The 17508-nt window shown below is 42.6% G+C and overlaps 1 protein-coding gene across 10 annotated transcripts in view; it reads left to right on the forward strand.

Annotated features, from left to right (window-relative positions):
• znf438 (zinc finger protein 438) overlaps positions 1-17508 on the forward strand; it is a 221783-nt gene that overhangs the window by 156758 nt on the left and 47517 nt on the right. The window lies entirely within an intron of this gene.

Genomic DNA, 17508 nt, shown 5'->3' on the forward strand with positions numbered 1-17508 from the left:
TTGGCATAACAGGCTAGAATGTTTCGCACGCTGTGCATGTGTAAGTGGTTAATCTGAATTCTGTTCACTCCCATGTAAACATTTTGCCCATTGCAGTAACCTTGTAAATAGCTGAAATCTGTAAGCAGTTTTGAGTTGCTTGGACCGTAAGTTTCGTGAAAGCTTTAAAAAAAAGTTGTCCTTGTTGTACAAAGCTACACAGTGAGATGAAAGATTCAGATGACTCTATTTTCCCAAAAAAGATATCACATTAGAGGAGAAAAATGGTGAGCCCCAATTTTAACTCTAGGCAAGAGAGCAGGGGTGAGTGGCAGGCTTGCCAACATAAGGCTCAGGCATTTCTAACTCCTTGGCCTCACCAGGCCTTTAACCTGCCTGACCTGAGTGCAAGATCGTAGGACAGGAATGATGTGAATTGTCCCTGGTGGTCAGGTAAGTACATTGGGGTAGGATGGATGCAACTGTGGTTAAGGGAGGAGATGGGGAACTCTGGGGCTACATGGGCCCAAGGTTTTCTTGTGGAGCCCAGAGACGCATGCCCGTACCTCCTGACCCACAAGAAAATGTAGCCCAATCCATCTCACAAACCAGCCTCCCATCCATTGACTCTGTCTACACTTCCCACTGCCTCTGCAAAGCAGCCAGCATAACTAAGGACCCCATGCACCCCAGACATTCTCTCTTACACCACCTTCTTTCAGGAAAAAGATACAAAAGTCTGAGGTCACGCACCAACCGACTCAAAAACAGTTTCTTCCTTGCTGCTGTCAGACTTTTGAATGGACTACCTCACATTAAGTTGATCTTTCTCTACACCCTAACATAGAAACCCTACAGTGCAGAAGGAGGCCATTCGGCCCATCGAGTCTGCACCGACCACAATCCCACCCAGGCCCTACCCCCACATATTTACCTGCTAATCCCGCTAACCTACGCATCTCAGGACTCTAAGGGGCAATTTTTAACCTGGCCAATCAACCTAACCCGCACATCTTTGGACTGTGAGAGGAAACCGGAGCACCCGGAGGAAACCCACGCAGACACAAGGAGAATGTGCAAACTCCACACAGACAGTGACCCAAGCCGGGAATCGAACCCAGAACCCTGGAGCTGTGAAGCAGCAGTGCTAACCACTGTGCTACCGTGCCGCCCATGCTACCGTGCTAGCTATGATTGTAACACTACATTCTGCACTTTCTCGTTTCCTTCTCTATGAACGGTATGTTTTGTCTGTATAGCGCGCAAGAAACAATACTTTTTACTATATGTTAATACATGTGACAATAAATCGAATCAAATCAAAAACGATCAAAAATTACCGTACTCCAGCCTTGATCAGAACCCAACTGGAGTATTATTTTGAAGGCTGATCTAATTGAGGTGTTCAAACAATAAAGATGCTTGATATGGTGAATGCAACTGGTGGTGAAATCCAGAACAAAAGGGCATGATCTAAGATTGCAGAAAGTTGCCTTTATTATAATCCACATACAGCATTTATTGTCAGGCACACACAAGGGTTAAATGATCCCTATACTTTTGGTATTCACTTTCTTGTATTTTGAGCTCATCAGTCAACATTTCAGTTGCTTTGGATGGTGAAGGCAGTCAAACCATTGGTTGTTCTTTTAGTAGTCAAAAATGTTTTCTTCCTTCTGTCGTGATGTTAAGGAATTTAATATTTGCCATCTTCTGCTCCCAGTCTTTAGCATTCTGTGCCTGATCTAATTCCCTTTACTCTGTCTGAACACCATGCTTTAACCACCTCACCGTGCTCAACCTCTAAAAGGCACTTTTTGCTCAAACTGAGAAATTTGCCATCTCTGTATCAGCTGTTAAATGGGATTTCTTAGGCTATTAATTTAATGGCAATCCATGCTGAATATGGGGAAGTTTTGTGATTAGAAACCAACAACCACAAGAGAATTGACTGAGATTGGACACCTAGGTCTGAAGAGAGTAATATTCCATCCATTGAGATGAAAAGACACTACTCCATATCTCTTCTTGGAATAAGGATACCCTCCTCTGGTTCCCCTACCTACCATACCACCCCTTTTCAGAAGACTGGATCTCACGTGATGTCTTTTCAGTGGGTTGAGGCAACTCCCTTGAACAGGCCCCACATACCCGTTCTTTGGAAATTGGATGTTGGATGGTGAGTTTTGGTTCATTAACCAGTTATCTGGCCATCGAATGTGAGCTCAGTGTTCTCACCAATAACGTTTATTCAGGACTAAATGGTCGTGGACAAAGATGATTCCCCCCGGCTGCAAATTCAACACAGCCTGGTATTTAAATCTGACTGGGTATTTTTTTTTATCCTGGCAATGCTCTAACCCACTGTCCACATCATTACAAAAATGGAAGCAGAATCAAATTTATCAACATTAGTATGATATGTCTCTGGGTTCCCATTTAAACAAGAATATTTGGATTTGACATTGCTGTAAAAAAGACACGGTGGTGGAAATGTTGAAGATGTGATGCTGTGTTTCCCAGAAAAAATATAACAAAAGCATGGTTTAACCAACCTCTTCACAGGTAAAACAATAAGTTGTCATTTCTTTACCCCTTCTAATCAACCACTTATTTATTCAAGAACTTTATATATTTGCTGTGCTTTTCTTTTTCAGTTAAACCCAGTGTGGTCCCTCAAATGCACTTCATGTTTGGAAAGTTAAGACTCGGAGATTTTTTAATTATTAGTCAAATAAATTGGAAAAAATCAAATGCAGCAATTGGGTATATTGCACTTGAGGGGCACAGTGTTATAAGTGGAGTGTAAGACTTATATTTTTAATTAACATTTGAATGTTTTAAGATTACTTACAAAGAACAGATTAGTGATTTATTTGGTTTCATTAGAAAGCAGAGCATTTGATACAGACTGAGGTAAAGGAGAGAGAGTCATAGGTCATGTTATTAGTGGAAGGTATACCATATATTATTAAATAGTGGAAATAAAATGGAAGGCCAAATATGTAGGTAAGTCTGTAGAAGTCAGTAAAAAAGATAAACATAAGAGATTTCAAACTAGCTAGAAGTAGGATTGAAAGGGGAAATGGGAATAAAGTTTTTACAGTGTATAAAAGGATCCTTTATGCCCAATTTGTAAGAAGCCTCAGTAGGGATGTGTGAAGGACGAAGACCTCACCCTATATATTTTTTAATAAACATGTATAGAGATATGTTCATCATTGCCTCTTTAAAAAAAATGGAGACTTGAAAACCTAAAATGTTTGAATCTATGCAGTATCGGAGAAACCCGCCCATCGTTATTCCTGAAGAGTCACTCATGACGCATTCTGAGCTGCACAGACCAAATTCAAAGAGAACTATACAAAGGTCATCTGCATTTCATAACCCAGGCTGACCAACAGGAGTCTGCTCACCTGCTAAGATGAAATAGAAATTGGATCACGCCAAAACTGAGGGATTGGGAAATACACCAGGGCTTATAAAGAGCGGGACAAATCAAAAACATCTTTCTGTTTGCGGATGGATGGTGAGAGGAGAAATTGATGCTGTTTAATAAACATCCCGCCTATCCATAACAAATGAAACACTATTAGACCTGGTAATGGGGAATGAACCAGGTCAGATAACAAGAAGTAAGCATGGGAGAACATCAAAGGAGTAGATATTGCTGCATAAAAATGGTTTAAGATAATGAGAAACCAACACTGTAGAGCAAAACTACAGGTTAAGAAAAAGAGGGCAAGGATAGATCTAATGAAGATAAATATTTTGAAACTGATTAAACAGTAAATCAGTAATATGTAGAGATGGATAGCATTCAGGAGAAATACATTCCATTACAAAGTTACACACTAACCAATAGTGAGGTCAAATGAATAAATAGAGGTAAGAATGAAATCAGAAAGCAGTTGATATGAAAAGGAAATGTGAAACAAAGAGAAAATCACGACAGTAGGAGGAGTCAAAGGGGATGTTACAATGGCTCGGATGGAAAGAAAGGAGATATGAGCCAGAGAATGAGCTGGAAGCTACACGTATTAATACACATGGCCTTGTTCTTGGCAGACAAATAACATGTACACACATTGTGCCTACTTCAGCTAAACAAAATAAGTGACAGCCATTTGCTGATTTATTTCCCAGGACAATGCCTTGACCAATCAGGGTCAAGTTGCCTGGTTTAAATTTCAAGCAACACTTGGCAGTTATCAGTCAGCCATCATCAACTGGTGCATTCTTCATGGCAATGCCTCTACCAATCAGAGTCCACTTGCCAACCAATCAGCATTCTCCTATCATCCAGTATAAATCATTGTATAATACTGGTATAATACACAGTATAATACTGGTATTCTTGCAAAGTGTCCTGATGTGTGCAAGACAAATTTTGACATGTCTCTTTTTTTTCAGCAATACCCAATTTCTGTACTACCAAACAGCTATATGAGCCAAATTTAAGGAGAGTAAATCCCCAGGTCCAGATGGATTGTACTTGTAGATAGTCAAATTAAGTATAGAGGGGATGACAGAGGCAATACTTTCTATTTAATAACATAAGAAATAGGAACTAGATTTGGCCTTTTGGCCCATTGAGCCTGCTCCAGTATTCACAAAAGATCATGACTAAAGCTGCGTAATCTCCACTTTTCCTGCCCGTACTCTAAATCTCCATATTCCCTTAATGCCTAAAATTCCATTGATCTCAGTCTTGGATACACTTATCGACTAAGCAGCCACAATCTTTTTGGGGTAGAGAATTCCAAGGATTCATAGCCCTTGGAGTGCAGAAGCATATCCTCGTTGCAGTTTAAATGGCTGAACCCACATCCTGAGACTTTGACTCCTAGTTCCAGATGCTCTAGCCATGGGAAATTGCCACTCTGTGGAGATGCCGGCGTTGGACTGGGGTAAGCACAGTAAGAAGTCTCACAACACCAGGTTAAAGTCCAACAGGTTTATTAATAAACCTGTTGGACTTTAACCTGGTGTTGTGAGACTTCTTACTGAAATTGCCACTCACCATCTATCCTGTTAAACCCTTCAAGAATTTTGCGGTTGCCTCTCATTATTCAAAATTCTGGAGACGAGGTCCAAGCTACTCGATCTCTCCTCAAAGATACCCTTGTCATCTCAAGAATCCATATAGTGAACCATTGCAAAGCAAATAGCTAAGTAGACTAAAATGTTACACTACACTACACGTACAATCTCGGGAAAGCTCTATATAATTGGAGCAAGGCTTCAGTACTCTTGTATTCCAGTCCCCTTGTAATAAAGGCAAACATACAATTTGTATTCCTAATTGCTCACTGTAACTTCATATTCACCTCCTATGATTTATGTACGAGGACCTCCCACGCTCTTTTCATACCAATTTTATACTAGTTTCACAGATTTTAAAAAAAACTTGCTTTTCCATTCTGCCTACCAAATTGGACAATTTCACACTTCTCCATCTAATATTCCTTCTGCCACTCTCTTACCCAGTTCCTTAACCAGTGCCTCCTTTTGCAGCTTTTTCATGTCCTCCACAAAGCTTACTTTTCACTTAGTTTTGTATCATCAAATTTGGATGCATTACACCTGGTTCTGTCGTCTCAGTCATTGCTTCAGGTTGTAAATAGCTGAGACCCAATGACCAATTCCCGCGACACTCTTGAGTTACATTCTGCCATCATGAAACTGATCCATTCATTCCTACCCTCTGTTTTCTATTTGTTTGCAGTCCTCAACCCATTCAAATACGTTAGCCCAATATCGGGGCCCTCTCTCTCTCTCTTTCTCCCCTCCTTATTAGTTACTAATCCTGTCTACTGCCCTAGTTATTCAGTTTGCAGGACAGTGTTTTTGGCCCAGTTTAAGTGGAGGGAGCAGCTCCCTCTTTTCCCAGTATTAATGCCAGTGCCCCATGAATTGGAACACTACACCATGTATTCATACCTATAATCCGTTTGTCTCTATGTCAATTTGTGGTTGGCTTTGGTAGTAATTCAGAGATTAATTCCTTTGAAATTCTCCATTTTATTCTGTACCCTAGCTCTTCAAACTCCCTCAGCTGAACCTCAGTCATAGAATCATATCAATTTATAGCACAGAAAGAGGCCATTCGGTCCATCATCACTATGCCAGCTGATGAGGAACCTAATCCCACTAATCCCAGCCTAATCCCACTTTCTGGCTCTTCATCTCTCATCCTGTAAATTACAGTACATATTTTAGTCACATCCTTCTGTTAATGGCCACTAAGCAAATCTAAGACACTAACTTGAGAAATGTGATTGCCTCCTGGCTCAAACTGTCCACGTAACCCTCCCCCTCCCTAATGCATGACAGTGTCTGAACCTTGGACTCAACAGATCTGAATTGAAGTTCATAGAGTTGCAGGCACCTGATGTAAATCCCTGGCATCATGCTGCTGCCCACAAGTTCCCATATGCTGCAGATATGGCATACTTTCTTGTTATGCAGTCTTTACCCAATCTTGTTTATATATTTGATAGGTTAAAATTTTTTATTTTTTATTCGTTTCTGGGATGTGTGTGTATCGCTGACTTGGCCAGCATTTATTACCCATCCTTTAATGCCCTTGAAAAGTGGTAGTGAGCTGCCACCATGAACTCTTGCAGTCCTGATGGAGTTGGTACACCCATCATGCTGTTAGGAAGGGAGTTCCAGGATTTTCACTCACTGACAATGAAAGGGCAACGAGTACAGTTCCAAGCCAGGATGGTGGGAGGAAAACTTATTTCACCCAGAGGGCTGTATGAATCTGTAAACAACTTCCTGAGAGGGTTGGGGTGGCAGGTTTAATCAAGGCATTCAAAAGGGAATTGAATTACTATCTGAAAAGAAAGAATGTCCAAAGTTACGGTGATGAGACAGGGGAGTGGGACTCGGTCGAATGCTCGTTCAGAGAGCCAGTGCAGAATTGATAGGCTGAATGGCCTCCTTTTGCACTTTAATAATTCTGTGATTTACATGTGAGACTTTGAGGAGAGTGTGCAGTTAGTGATGTTCCAATGTGTTCATTGAACTCCAACTAGGTGGAGGTTGTGGATTTGGAAAGTGCTATTGAAGGAGCCTTGTTAAGTTGCTGTTGATTGAGGAACGAGTATCAGCCAGGACAGCAGGGAAACCAGTTCCCCTTCTTCAAAATGCTGTTGTGGAATCTTTTACATCCATGAGATACCAAGGGGGCTACAGTTTAATGTTTCAACGAAAGACTGCACCTGTGACAGTACAGCACTTCCTCAGTCCTGCAGCGGAGTGTCAGCCTGTGTTGTTATGCTCATGTCCTGGAATGGGAATCGAACCACAGGCTTCTGACTCAGTCGAAAATGTTATCCACTGAGCCATAGCTGAAACGCAGACAGGGCACGTGGAGTCGCCAGTGGCAGAATAGGTTGAAAAATGACTAGGAAACTGAAAACAGAATGCCAGAGTTAGTCTGTCAGAAATTGTGAGGTGGTGTTTTACTGGGACCACAGTTTTTTTTTACCCATGTGTGCAAAAGTAATTTGGACTTGAGAAGTGAATGTAAGGTGCTACAATTTGCACAAATATACGTGGTGCAGGGACACAGCTAAATATAGCTCCTGATTTGAATGACTGACCAAAAGGTGTAAGACATGGACGGGCTTGCTTAGTGTGTGTGTGTCAATGACCAATTAACTTTAATATAAGCGACGATCAGGTGGTTCAATTTGATAGGGGTAATGAGGAGGCCACTTACAATCATAGAATATTACAGCACAAAAGGAGTCCTTTCAGCCCATCCAGTGTGCCACCCCTTTTGAAGAACAATCAAGTTATTCCAATACACCCGCTCTTGTCCCATATCCCTACAATTTTTCCTCCAATTATTTATAGAATGCCCTTTTGTAATCTACTGTTGAATCTGTATCATTCTACCAGACAGTGCATTCCAAATCCTAATCACTTGTGTGAACAGTTTCCTCTTGTTGGCCCTGAATCTTGTGCCAATCATCTTAAATCTGTTTCCTCTTGTTATTGATCCTTCAGGTGCTCGGTCCAGTTTTAAAAAATTTATTCTTTCATGAGATGTGGGCATCGCTGACAAGGCTAGTATTTTTTTGCCCATTCCTAATTGCCCTTGAACTGAGTGACTTGCTAGGCCATTTCAGAGGACATTTGAGGATGGCCGATTTCCTTTTTAAAAAGATATTAACAAACCATATAGGTTTTTACAACAATTGATGATAGTTGTCATGATCACCAAAAGATTAGCTTCCAATTCCAGATTTATTAATTGAATTTAAATTCTACAAGCTGCCTTGGTGGGATTTGAACCAGTAGAGAAGCTAGTCTGGGCCTCTGGTTTGGTAGTTCAGTGACATTACCACTATGCCATCATCTCCCTTTGCTTAGTTGTCTTTTAAACTGCTCATGGTTTTAAATGACTCTATCAAATCTCCTCTTAACCTTCTCTGCTTTAAGGGGAACAATCTGGCCTCTTCATTCTAGCCATGTAACTGAAATCCCTCATCCCTGTGATTATTCTGGTAAATCATTTCTGCAATTGAAGACTTCACATGTGGGTGTTCATGTTTAACTTCCCCTCACCTGAAGTTGCGGTGCTGTTTGCCTGGCCTCACCATTATTTTAGCTAAATTACCCTATCCTAAAATACCAAACCAAGCTCTTTGGAATCTGATTACTGGCTTGAGGCTACACTGGCGACTTGCTTTCCTGTAATAGGTTCACGAAGGAGTTGTGGTTAGACCCGTTGTTCTATTGAATAGTTGGATACAAAGACAGAGCTGGAGAGAGCATCAGTATAGTCTTAAAAATATATATAGTGACATTACTCACGACAAGTAAAACACTTAAAAAGTTAAGAGCTCATAGGATTTTTGTTTTGATTTGGGAACAAAAGTTGAGCTAAATGGTTCAAAATGTTAAAGCTTTAATGAGTTCTGAAACAGGTGCACGGATCACAATGCATGTCTGCAGAAATTAAATCAAGTGAAGCATATTTGGTATAGAAAGCATATTGTTTAGTTATTTTTGTGTGTTGGTCTAATATTAGCATCAGTATCTGACACATAAAGTAAAAGACAGATGCTTTTGTGAACATTTGTGTCTTGATGACAAGGTTACAGCTGCTGCCACAGGAAGTTTCCACCCATGGACCAGAAATGATGAACAATGCCCTAAGGATTACAAACTAACCTTGATTGAATCCTGATTGTGACTGGTGGCGACATGTTCTAAATCTATTTGGTTTTACTTGTCGACATCCAAAAATATCCTAAACGAAAGTGATAAAGTGATTATAAAATAGGATTTTGTATACGTATTTTGAACTGCATTATGTAAACCAAATGGCCTAAGAGCGAAGTCATGTTTAATTTTCTGGGTCAGATTCTTGTTTCATTTTCAATATTATTGCAAACAACAAGTCTAAAAGTTGGAGGATATTACATCAGATTTTCTTCCCCCCGATCTAGATTACGTGCAGGCAAATGTTACAGAATATTGCTTTGTTTCTGGATACAAGGTCACTTTTTTAATACTTAACCTTTTAATGAATGTATTTGACAACAGTGATATAATTGCATTAGTGGTGGTGCTTGTTGTACATTGCATAATTGCTAGAACTAGTTTCATACATTTTTTTTTATCAGTTTCAAAGATCTCACTGCCCATACTTGTAATTTACAGTCAACAGTTTCAATTAAGTTTATTTTAGGTAACAAATTGGCTGGTAGACTTATCATGGTGTAATTAGTGCTAAGTACAAGTGTTGGTGTTCAATTTTACAAGTCCTTAGTCCTTAAATCATGTACTAATTCATGAGTGTATTTAGTGTAGAATAGTGTCATGTCAATTGGAGCAGTATCTTATGCTGCAGGTACACGGTCAGCAACCTCCTTGTACTTTTGATGGTAAAGTTGACTTGCGATTGAGAATTTGTGGCAGCAATAATGGCTGCTCAAATGAAAACAAAATAACAGGAAAATAAAGTGGTGAAAGCATTGCAATTATCCAGAAAAGAAACATCAGAGAAAAATGAATTGAGTGGAAAAAAGATAAAATTGAATAAGTAGAAAATGTCAGAATTCCTTTGTTCAGTCCAGCAAGAACTCGAGAAAAAAGTGCATTTTTAGGGACCAGCCTTCCTACATATTAGTGTGGCGCTAGCCTAGCTTCTTCACATGTTGTTCCCCAGGTAATTTATAGTGTTCCCCATTATCTCATTCTTCTACTGTTCCGTTCTCAAGTGCGCTTGCCTCTATGACCATAAGACAATAAGACATAGGAGCAGAATTAGGCCACTTGGCCCATCGAGTCTTCTCCGCTATTCAATCATGGCTGATATTTTTCTCATCCCCATTCTCCTGCCTTTCCCCCATAACTCCTGATCCCCTTATCAATCAGGAACTTATCTATCTCTGTCTTAAATGACCTGGCCTCCACAGCTTTCTGCGGCAAAGAGTTCCACAGATTCACCACTCTCTGGCTGAAGAAATTCCTCCTCATCTCTGTTTTAAAGGATCGTCCCTTTAGCCTGAGGTTATGCCCTCTGGTTCTAGTTTTTCATACTAGTGGAAACATCATCTCCACGTCCACTCTATCCACATGCATATACTTTCAGGCACCTTCAGATCTCAAGTTTGGCTGCACTATGATTGCTCTTCAAGAGCAAGGAAGACAAACAAGATGCTGTCACTCTCTTTTCTGTGGCAGGATGCTCAATGTACCAACCCGATTAAGAAACGCTGCAATTTTATATGGCTGAGGCTGCAATGCATAAATATATTTTTCTGATATAATTCAGTTACTTCACTGTTGAATCAGCCAAAAACATTTCACTTGACTTTGGTGTAATGTTTCTCTAGTTTTAATGATGTGCCCTAATCCCTCTGGTAATACTGAATAGTTCGTCCCCTTTATACGATCATATATGGGAATTGATTCCCTGGAGTAAACTGTGAGTGACGGTGTATATCCTCTAACTGCTGAATAGTTTTAAGTGCATCAGATTTTGTAGTCTCAGTTAAATATTATTACTGACGTCCTTTTCTTCAGCAAGCTGCCTAAATTATGAAGAAGGATTCTGCTAACCACTGTCACTGTTGCAGCTTTAAGGTGAAGACAATGTTTTTGGGTTTCAATCGTCTAATTTCTTTTGCATATTAAATTGCCCCCTGTAAAAATAAAAGGCCAAATCACTACTTTTGCCATATTTCTACGTTATAGCCATGAAACTTTACAAATAATGTTTCATATGCAAAATGCAATACTGTAATGTGCAGTCTGCGGGGAGTGAAATATATATTTATAATGTGTGGCTCACAGTAGTTTTGGTGATGCAGTCACATAATGGCAATAAAAGTTGCGGAAGCCAAAATTGATGTCCATAAACACAAGGACAATAGAGAACTATGCAAAAACTGGAAGTACCTATACAATGTTCATTGTGTGTTTTGCAATGATAGTGGTATATGAGAACCATTCGGTACTTGCTTTACTTTCCCTGACCTAGACTGTAAAAGCATGGAGGTTAAGCCAGAACTGTATAAAACGCCATGTAGACCATAGCTAGAGTCTGTATGCAGTTCTGGTCACTGCATCGCAGGAATTATATGATCGTACTACAGAAGGTACAGAGGAGATTTACGAGGCTGTTGTTAGGAATGGAGAATTTTAGCTATGAGGGAAGATTGGATAAGCTGGTGTTATTTTCTTTGGAGCAGAGGAGGCTGAGGGATGGTTTGTAGAACTATGAAGAGCCTAGATAGAATGGATACAAAGAATCCCATTTCCATTAACAGGTGGTCAGTAGGAAGGGACATCGATTTAAAGTAATTGATGGAAGGATTGGAAGGAAGTTGCAGAGTAATTTTATTGGTGGGATCTGGAACTCCTTCCCTGAAAGGTAGTAGAGGCAGAAACCCTCATTGCATTAAAAAAAAACTTGGGTATGGACTTGAGGTACCACAGCCTCCAGAACTACGGACTAAGAGGTGGAAGATGAAATTAGTTTGGATGGTTCCTTTTTGACGGACATAATGGATTATATAACTTCTGTGTTTCTGTCTCAGTTAATAGAGCAATAGGTTCAAGGGATGAAATGGCCTATTCCTGTTTCCTTAATTCTATAAGAGTTTTAACAACATCAGGTTAAAGTCCAACAGGTTTATTTGGTAGCAAATACCATTAGCTTTCGGAGCGCTGCTCCTTCGTCAGATGGAGTGGAAATCTGCTCTCAAACAGGGCATACAGAGACACAAAATCAAGTTACAGAATACTGATTAGAATGCGAATCCCTACAGCCAACCAGATCTTAAAGATACAGACAATGTGAGTGGAGGGGGCAATAAGCACAGGTTAAAGAGATGTGTATTGTCTCCAGACAGGACTGCCAGCAAGTCCAGGAGGCAAGCTGTGGCATAAATCCAACATCTCGGTTTAGGCCGTCCTCATGTGTACGGAACTGAGCTATCAGTTTCTGCTCAGCGACTCTGCGCTGTCGTGTGTCGTGAAGGCCGCCTTGGAGAACGCTTACCTGAAGATCAGAGGCTGAATGCCCGTGACCGCTGAAGTGCTCCCCCACAGGAAGAGAACAGTCTTGCCTAGTGATTGTCAAGCGGTGTTCATTCATCCGTTGTCATAGCGTCTGCATGGTTTCCCCAATGTACCATGCCTCGGGACATCCTTTCCTGCAGCGTATCAGGTAGACAACGTTGGCCGAGTTGCAAGAGTAGGTACCGTGTACCTGGTAGATGGTGTTCTCACGTGAGATGATGGCATCCGTGTCGATGATTCGGCACGTCTTGCAGAGGTTGTTGTGGCAGGGTTGTGTGGTGTCGTGGTCACTGTTCTCCTGAAGGCTGGGTAGTTTGCTGCAGGCAATGGTCTGTTTGAGGTTGCGCGGTTGTTTGAAGGCAAGAAGTGGGGGTGTGGGGATGGCCTTGGCGAGATGTTCGTCTTCATTAATGACATGTTGAAGGCTCCGGAGGAGATGCCGTAGCTTCTCCACTCTGGGGAAGTACTGGACAACGAAGAGTACTCTGTCCACCGTGTCCCATGTTTGTCTTCTGAGGAGGTCGGTGCGGTTTTTCGCTGTGGCGCGTCGGAACTGTTGATCGATGAGTCGAGCGCCATATCCTGTTCTTATGAGGGCATCTTTCAGTGTCTGGAGGTGTCTGTTGCGATCCTCCTCATCCGAGCAAATAGCTGAGCAGAAACTGATAGCCAAGTTCCGCACACATGAGGAAGGCCTAAACCGGGATGTTGGATTTATGTCAGAGAGCCAGGGATGAGGCTGATGGCTGCGGAACCGAGTTTGTAAAGGGAACCAAAGACACTGGCTTCAATCTTCCCAATATTTCTTTGGATCTCAAAAATGAACTAGAGTGGATGCTAATTATTCCTGGATACAAAGTGTTCAGGAAAGATGGTAAAGGAAAGATAGGAGGAAGTTTAACTGTACTTAGTAAAGGGAATATTACAGTGCTGGAGAGAGGATATCCTCCAGGGCTCAAGGACAGAATCTGTTAGATTAGAGCTAAGAAATAATGGAAGTGCTATTAACTACTTGCTGTGCTCTATAGGCCACAAGCTAGTGGCAAAGATTCAGAGGAACAAATTTACAGGGTAATTACAGAGGTGCAGAAACTATAAAGTAGTGAAAATAGAGGAGTTTAAATATTCAAATGTAGACTGGGATAGTAATAAAACTCAGCGAGGTGGGAAGAGATCAAAGTGTTTACAGGGGAATGTTCTCAATCAGTAAGATTGTGGCCCAGTGAGGTAGGAGGCATTGCTCACTCTGGTTGTGTTAATGAGATTGGTCAAGTGGATCAGATGTCAATAGGGGAACACTTGGGGGATAGTGATCATAGTATCATAAGGTTTAGGTTGGCCATGCAAAAGGATAAGGAACAATCCTGAATAAAAATAATTTATTGAGGGAGGACCAACTTCAGTGGAGCGAGAACAGATCTGGCTCAGGTAAATTGGAATCAAAGATTGGAAGGGAAAACTGTAATTGGTTAACCTTCAAAGAAGAGGTCGTTTGGGTACAGTTGAGGCGCATACACACAAGGGGGAAAGTTGGGGCAAACAGATCCAGAGCTCCATGGATGACAACAGTGATAGAGTGTTCGATGATGCTGAGAATGCATGCATAACACAGATGTCAGGTGGATTGTACATGGAAACAAGCAGCAGGAGTAGGCCATTCAGTCTTTCGAGCCTGCTCCGCCATTCAATCTGATCATGGCTGATCCTCTATCTCTATGCCATATTCCTGCTTTCTCCCCATTCCCTTTGATGCCGTACAATTGGGAACTAAGCTGAATGTTTAAAGTTCGGGGACAAATGAAAGAAGAGAAGCGAAGAGAGTATGAGAAGACGGAAGCTAACATAAAATAATCCAAAAGTCTTCCATAGGCATATAACAGGTAATAGGATGGTATAAGGAGAAGTGGGCTGACTGGGGACAAAAGAGGCATTAATGCATGGAGGTCGGGGCTACTGCTGAGGTGCTAAATGATTAATTTGTATGCGTCTTTACCAAGGGAGAAGATGCTTCACTGGCATAATCTTCCAATCATGCTTAAATATTGGGCTAGTGTCAGAGGACTGGAAAATTGTAAATATTACATCCTTGTTTGAAAAGATTGTAAGGATAAGTCCAGGAACAGCAGACCCATCTAATCTCGATGATGGGGAAGGTTTTAGAAAGAGTGATTCAGGACAAAATTAACAGTGTATACTTGTGGATTAATTAAGGAAAGCCAGCATGGATTTGTTGAGGGCAAAGCATGTTTAACTTTATTGAGTTTTTTGATAAGGTAACGGAGAGATTTGAATGACAGGAAAGAGAGTAGTGGTGAGTGGTTGTTTTTCAGACTGGAGGAAGGTATAGAATGGGGTATAGGAGAGGTCAGTGTTAAGATCCCTGCTTTTCTTGATCAATATTATTGACCTCGATTTGGGATTACAGGCCACAAAACATTTTCAGATAACACAAATCTTGGAAACATTGTGAGCTATGAGGAGGATAGCGATAAATTGCAAGCAGTTACCAACAGGCTGGTATATTGGGCAGGGCTGCAGGGGATAGGCAGAGGATGGTACTAGGTGTGTTGCTCTTGCAGAGACCTGTCAAGGGCATGACGGACCAAATGTGCAGTAATGACTCCGTGATTCAATATTTAGTTATATCACAGTTCTACTGTCATTCTTGTAAATTCTTTTTGGGCCTCCATCTGCTGCACATATGGAGACCAGAACTGTTTACAGTACTTGAAATGTGTCAACCAACATTCTGTACAAGTTTAACATAATGGATGGAATTCTCCTGTGTCCTTGCTGGTGGAATCAATGCCGGGTACATTGGGCGAATGCAGTGGGAGGCCCAAAAATCAGTATCAAGCCAGTATGAATGAATTTATAGCGGGGTCTTTCAATGCTGACTGCTATGGCAGATCGCTGGAGATTGGCATGATGCAAATTGAGACCTGACCGGAAGCAACCCCTTCCCACCCCCCAACCACACAGACACCACAATTCTCCACTATGCAGCTATCAGGGGGGAATTGGTGCAGCTGCGAGGAGGGAGCTCGGAGTGGGAAGGTGTAAGGGGGGGGGAGAGAGAATGGTGCATGTGGGGAGATGGGTACAATGGGGGGGGGTAGAGTATCCAGGTGAATATGCAAAGGAGGGGTTTGTGGGGTCAATGACTGCCTCCCGGGGAGTGAGGTCAAGGGAGGATGATCGAATGGAATGGTGAGGCTGGGCAAGGGAGTTGGTAGGGTGGGGGTGTGTCAGTATCGGTAGAAGGGGTGGCGAGGGTCACAGAGACAAAAATGGACCCGGGGGTTGTGAGGAGGCGGTCAGCTAGGTCAATGTGGATGGGCGTGGGATTCATGGGAAGGTAGGGAACTGGGCGTTCTGGAATGAGAAGGATTCGGGCTGTCGGGTAACAGTGGGGAGTCGCAGGTGATGCCGGGCGGGTCGAAGGTGATGGGAGAAGGACATAGAATGACTGGTGGAGGAGAAAGAGTTGGAGGGAGGGGTGATGAAGCAACGAAGGCTATATAATCACACTGAAACAGAATAGTAGGCATTATTTAGTGGGAGTGAATATATTTGCAGATAATACAGTATCATCTGACATCCGCATTAGGGGTGGAAACAGCCTGTGGAGTTGTTTGGCCTGTTGCTTTTGAAGACTTTGGCGACCATCCTCTGGAGTGCTGTGGCCTGCGGGGTTTGATTTGGCTATCTCCCTGTGGGCTAGATACTCCCTCTGTAGTGACAGAGGGCAAAAGTGAAGGGCTCACAGGCCTCGGGGATACAGAGGGAGTGGACATCCTCTGGGAGTCCCAAGTGGATCACCCAAGGGTGGCCAGCTGCTCTGCCTCCTCCCGTCAGGTGCCCAAGGACCACAACCTGATTACTTGAGGGGAGGGGCGCCTGGAAGGACGTCGTGGTGTCCCCTCCCACCCCCACCACCGCCGCCCCACTCACATTACCGCTGTATGAACTCACCCATGGAAACGGCAGTGGAGTGCAGGTCGGCTCGCATCTCTGGTAGAAACTGGGTGTTCTGCTTGAGCCTGGACTCCATGGAGCCCACCATCCTTCCCATGGAGACCTCCAAGTGTGTAGATGTGGGCTCCACTTCATCAGAGAGCAGGTGAACTGATTCCTCCGACTCCCGCACCACCCTGTTGAGGGCTTCCAACAGCCTGATGTTGCACCACCTCTTGCTGATGCTCCACCATAGTTTGGAAGGCCAATTCCAGAGGCTCGTCAACTGACTCAGACTGCACAGATGCCTCCTTCGTGAGCTGGGAAACTCAGCTGAACCTGCCTCCTGCTGCTGGAGACATGTGTTCATGCGGTGAACACCAGATTGTAAGAGCGTTCCAAAACTAGCCCTAATATCCACATGGTGGGTGTTCCTGAACTGGTGGAGTGGCATCTACAGATGTAGAGCTCTCCTTTTCCTCTCCCTCTTGGCTGATATCTGGGCTGGGACCTGATAGGGAGGCCTCCTCCTCCTCCTCTGCCTTTTTGGACCTTGGTCTCTTTCCTGAAGGCATCTATAAGTGAGTTGGAGAGCTGCTTCCAACATGGAGTCATATTAGACCCTCAGATTTGCATTGAATAGATGACTACTTACAAGGTGGACACCCAAGTCCGAGCTCCTGCTTGCCAATGGATCGATCCCGCTACACTCCTGCAAGTTCAATTGCCCTCACCTTGAACTCTGTGAGAGACCTGAGAAATGGACACCCTGTCTCCCATCTTCTCACTCTCATGAATTGGGGCCGTGACAGGACATGGCATTGCTAATGGGCCTTGGACCCTGGCATACTGGAGTCTTTGTGATTCATATGACCATCTGATGGGACTTACCCTGGTGAGGCGAACAAAGTTGTCCATCTTCTTGTGGAACTGTGTTCCCGGGTAACAATGATGGCATAGCCACCTATGCCCATTGGTATTCCTGCTTGACTGCTGCCTTCCATCTGGTGGGTATGG

Source organism: Mustelus asterias, chromosome 2 (genome assembly GCF_964213995.1).
Source record: "Mustelus asterias chromosome 2, sMusAst1.hap1.1, whole genome shotgun sequence".
Classification (NCBI taxonomy): Eukaryota; Metazoa; Chordata; class Chondrichthyes; order Carcharhiniformes; family Triakidae; genus Mustelus; species Mustelus asterias.